General features: G+C 35.4%; 1 pseudogene; it reads left to right on the top strand.

Annotated features, from left to right (window-relative positions):
* Nucleotides 1-5,390: 5,390 nt before the first annotated feature.
* Nucleotides 5,391-5,490, top strand: LOC138833484 (U6 spliceosomal RNA; annotated as a pseudogene).
* The last annotated feature ends 260 nt before the right edge of the window (nucleotides 5,491-5,750 follow it).

Consider the following 5,750-nt stretch of genomic DNA (forward strand, 5'->3'; position numbering starts at 1 on the left):
TGTTAAAGTACTTCGAACCGCAAAAAAGAATTTGGAAAACCAGAAATTATTAGGATTAGGGAGAGATATGGGTAAAAAATAGGAATAGTTTGGTGTGGGGAGGCACAGGGAGAGTTAACTATGTCCTAATCACAATGCAGGAAATGGGTTGGGTAGGATGTAAGTAGAGAGAGAGAGAGACCAGAAAAAAAAATAGAAACATAAAAATTAATGTTATTATAGAAGTTAAAAGACTGTCTATTTAGAGAGGAATGTGAATATGTTCCAAGAAGGGGAGGGAGATAGAGGAGATGTGAAAAACTTTAAGGGTGGGAAAGGGAGAAGAAAAGATCAGAAGTTCAGTAGAGCTAGACAAAAAACAAAAAGATAATTAAGAAAGAAAGAAAAAGAGAAAGAAGACAAGAAAAGAAAGGAAAACGCTCATTCACATATTCCTAAAGTAAAAATTATAAGATGAGAAAAAAAAAAGTTACTGGAAAACAATTATTTTTTCAGAAGAGGCAAAAATTAAAGATTAATAAAAGTTTTAGAAGGGAAAAAAAATATATATATAAGGTAGCAAAAAACAAAAAACAAGCAAAAAAAGAAAAGAAGAAGAAGAAGAAAAAAGAAAAAAGAAAAAAAAGTCTTTTGATTTTTTTTTTTTGGGGGGGGAGGATTGGGAAGAATCCTGTATCTCCCTTTTGTCTGTAACCAGTCTCTTGTTGGAGTCTCTGGTCAGCTTGAGGTCCTGTGGCTTGATTGGTTTCTTAAGTCAGTTGGTTGGAAGAGGCAGAAAAATGCTCTGCTTTGCCCAAGATTTTGAGATTCCCCTCCCAGGTTAGTTTTCTGGGAGGGTGATCTGCTTTGAGAGTCACAAAAGAGGGGGGTGTGGTGATGGGGCTAGGTTCTGGGTACAGTTGAGGCCTTTCAACAAACAGTAGCTTTTCCCTGGGGCTATTTTGTGATAAAGCTCACAGCGCCCAGCCTGGAGCCATTCCCAGGGTTTCTGTTTTTCAATTGATTGTGGTGGCTGCTAGAGGGAGGGGCAGCCTCTGGCTCTGGTTACCCAGTGAGGCAAGGCACTCCAATGGCTGGCGCCTGACCTGGGTGACTTTTCCCTGGATGGTGCTGAGTCTGGCAGGTCACTTCGCCGTTAAGTTCTTGTGACCTGCTAAATGACTCGTTTTATTCCAAGGCCTGAGCTGGAGCTAGCAGCTCCTCCGAGCTTTGTCGGTATCCAAGATGGAGATCACCGGTGCTGGGGGGGGAGGGGTGGCCTTCCCTCCTCTGCTCCCTGAGAAGGAGTGAGGATGTCGGGCTTGTACTCACGCCCAGTCTTGGATCCTGGGTCGTCTCTGGTCTGCAAACAGCAGGATGAAGATGTCCGCTCCTTGTCGGTTCTTGTTGGTGTTGAGTAGAATCCGCTCGTCCACTGCGTCTGGCTCCTTCGTCCCAGACTCTCTGTGTGTCAGGTATGACCCCGCAGCGGTAGTCGCCGCTGCGACCCTGCCACCGTAGCGGCAGCTGCTGTGTTTCCTTGGCTTCCCCTCTCTTGTCTAACTCTCTGTCCTGTGATGGCACACTTGGTGTGATTCTCTGGCTTAGGACTGTTCACTAGAACTCTAAAATTGCTTTCTATGCGAGAGCTTGTTCAGATTCCAGCTTCTCCTCTGTCATCTTCCCGGAACTCTGACAGGTAAATTTTAATTGTTCAAACTTTTTAACAACTTAGCCTATCAAGAAAATTTAAAATTGCCTGAGAAAATGGGCTTTCATGCAAAGAAATCCATGGAGACCTAGCTGAGAGGGAGCAATGTGGGTGAATATGGCTCATTTTCACACTAAACAAACAAACATCACAAACCTTGAAGTAAATCATTTACGTTCCCTTGAGAATTTTCCTTACCCAGGAAATGTACTCTCACTGTGTGAAACAAGGTTGCAGTGGAATTTAAATTCAAAGTTCTTTAAAAAAAAGACATCAAAATTTGTGAATTGACATTTAATTACCAAACAATAATTCTCTGAAAAAAAAGGAAAGATATAATTCAAAATCACTTGACTTTATTAAAAAATAGTAGTTAAGAGAGATGAGAGAAACCATAGAGGACTGTTTTCTCTCCAGTGGTGTAATGGGTTCTTGATCTTGTTTCTTCCATTCTATCTTCACAAGCTTTCAAGTGTGGCTGAGGAGTGGAGTAACCAGTTCAGACAAAGAATACTCACAGAAGAAAATATTTGCAGTACATGTAGATGATTTATAACCTTTGACAGTCTATTTATATCTGTTCAAAATTCTCCCCTACCCCAAACTGCATTCTTTGAACAGCTTTGTTTGCTTTTCCAAAGACTGCCCTTCATTAACTACTTAAAATTTTGTGAGGTCATACATATCCACTATAGATATTGCTGTTTGGTTGTGATTTTTGTGTGTTTTTGTTTGTAGTTGTGTTTTTAACTGAATTTCAAAAGGTTGTGCAAGTGTGTTACAATTAAATATGTCCATCTAATTGTCAAATGCTCCTGGATCAGAGTCTCTCCTTCTATCAATCTGAACCAACCCTTTCTCCAAAATTTATTTCAGATTTACCACTTCCTTTATTACATGTGTACATTGAGTATTCTAGCTGTACTTGCCCCTTTTCCATTTTTCGTTCATTTTATGTCTTTATTATTATTCTTTTCTGCTTTCGACTTCCTGATAGTCATTCTGTTAAACTGTCTGTTAATAATTTGAAAGGTTTATATAGATTCCATGGAATTTCAATCCTGCATATACTTGAAATGCAATAACAATTTGCAAGACTGGAGACGTGAAGCACCTAGACATGGTTTTATTCTCATCTTTTTAGAAGATTAATCTTCAACAAGAAAGTTTAAAAATCGCTTAGAATTTATAGCTAACTACCAGTTTTTATAAATGGGTTTGTACAATGGTGTGTGATTATTTTATTTTACATGGGATGATATTTTCTACTACCTATAAGTTTTGGAAAAAGAAGAAAACTAATATTTACTACTGTAGAGGAATATGATAGAAATAGAAGACAGATTTTATGTTTGTCACCTCTCTAATGAGTACCCATATGCAAGACTTAAAGTCATATTCTTTACTATGTTAGACAGATAGGGAAAACTTATGATAAGGCAACACATGATAAGGCAACTATTAGTGACTTTAAAATGTACCTTCCTATGTGATGAAATTTAATTTATTAGCTAATATTTGGATTTGAATCATGGAAGGCTGGTCGATTTAACACATTTCTGGAAGGCACCTACTGAACAACGCAAATGGTGGGAGATACTATTTCTACATTTTAATCAATGGTTGAACTTCCTTGGTATTTATGCTGGGTAAATAAATCATCTCTATTGTAACTTGATTCCTACACTTGAAAAAATTTAAAGTCACTATTATCTGCTTGTCAAGTGTTATTTTGGTGAATAAGATTTTTAAAAGTTTGTTTGAAAAGGAATATACTTTCAGAAGATTAAATGTAGGTTATCATTGGTTTGAGAATGACAACATTTTTATACTACAGAACTAAGTTTTACTGAAGTACCAGTGTTTTGAAGCACTAAGGATCTTCTCAATTAATGGTTTTCTAATTTATTTTTGACTTCTAAGTCAAGTTTTCCTAGCCTTGGTAGAACAATTATGGATCTATCATTCCAAGAATAATTTTTGGCCTACTTATGTTGGACTGAAATCTTTCATTTATCATTAGGAGAGGGGTGTAAAAATAATTTGTGACATTTGTGATTTTGTTTACTCATATAGGCTGGTCATCTGGTCATCTGTAAATTGAAAGTTTGAACTATAGTACTTTCTCTCATATTTTGTGATCTCATCTTTCATTTTAATTTGCCTTACATTTCACAATTGCTTACTAGTAATTCCTACAAGGAATTAGGGCCCTGAAATATTGTAGGAAATTAGAAATTGAGATGGGTCTTTTCAATTACTTTCCGTTAGCATGTTGCATGGGCCAAGGTCAGAAGTCTTGCCCTTGTTATCTGATGATGCAGATAACTGGGACCTGGTATCCTCAGACCCGTGGGTACTACAGAAGAATAATAGCTTTTACACATCATATCAGCAAAATTTGGGTATAATCAGTAAGAATGCTTCAGAAATATGGAGAAAAACACTTTGGGTCCAGCGAGTTAACACAATAAACACAGCAGCAGTGTAAAATATCTTATAGATTAGAGAAAACAATACTGTTTTTTTTTTTACTATGTGAATTCAGAAGACCTAGAATACGTAAAGGTATCACAAGTTTATAACTAAGACATTGCTTTGATACTTTATTTTATATTCTAATATATATTCTAAACCTAATTATTTATATTCCAATTTATTTATGGGAATAAATTTCACTTTATTTGTCAAATTATCAATTAATTCTCGTAATTCTAGAAATTTAAGATCAGCAGGTAGAAATATAAAATATATAAGTATTTATAATATAGGAAATTGTTATGCATTGTTCTATTGTGGTTAGGGTATCAAATGCAACTCTGTTTTAAAGTAATATTACATTATCTCTACCTCAGTTTTTGGTAGAGTTAGACCTAAAACTTTACCATTTGTAAACCTGGAGGCAAGAGGAAACACTGTGATTAAAACATTATTAATTTAAGGACTAATATCGAGGAGAAACCTATGGACTTCTCCAGGAGCTATGGAAATATTTGGTGATAGAAAGTCAGTACTGTAAGTTCCTGCCTGTTTGGATGGTAGACAGACCAGGATATTAGGTAATCATGCATATGAATAATTTTTTCATCTTCCTGACTTTAGCTACTTTGAAATGATAGGTATAATAAACAATTATATTTCGATAAAAATACCTTCTATTCTGAACATTTCAGTCTGAACTGTTAATCTCTCTATGAACCCTTGTAACTAAGATTAGTTTTGTCCAGTCAGACAATCTATGCTGTCAGGGTAAGATATTCTCGTTGGTCTGTTCCTACATGGAAGAAGGGTAAAGGGTCAGGAAGACATTTGTATCAGTGAGACTTCTTTGCGAAATTTTAAGCTGCAGAAGTTTAGAAGTAGCTCTTAAGCAAGGCTTACTTTGAATCCATTAGCTCCACAAAGGTAACTCAGTTGATAAGTAAGTACTTGAAATGCCATCACCTTTGGACTTAGCTATAAAGGCTTCAAAATATGATCAAATTAAAAATGAAAACGACAAAATAGTCATTGACAAAAATTGCAAATGTGAGCAATCAACCAAACAATATAAGTTTTTGCCACTATACATAGAAATTTAGAGAAATAAGATCAATAACATTTTAGGAACAATAAGGATTCCTTTTTACAAATAGGCAACCAAGGATATATGCCTGTATAAAGGTTGCATCATTAACTACTTAAATTTAAAGGATACTACATGCTTCAGCAGCAGGTCTACCCAAGTGACAACAATACAGAGATTAACATGGCACTTGCAGAAGGATGATACAAAAATTCGTGAAATATTCCATATTTTTCATTCTTCAAATGCAAGAAATGAAAAAGTTATGAAAAAGTTTATTACAAAAATACAAGTGTAACAATACATGTAATTCATAGAATTAAAGGTTAGTTTGACATCAGTGTATTAAATCTTCACTTTAGAAAGGCCCTTACATAGCATAACCTTTACAAAACTTGAAATTAGATAACATTGTCATCTTATTCCAAAGAAATAAAATCCTGTAAGGACCTAGGAAAAAAGGAATCTTAACTTTTTCTATTTGGAATGTAATCT

Source organism: Dipodomys merriami, unplaced genomic scaffold (assembly GCF_024711535.1).
Source record: "Dipodomys merriami isolate MVZ:Mamm:240054 unplaced genomic scaffold, mDipMer1.0.p SCAF_209, whole genome shotgun sequence".
NCBI classification, from domain to species: Eukaryota; Metazoa; Chordata; class Mammalia; order Rodentia; family Heteromyidae; genus Dipodomys; species Dipodomys merriami.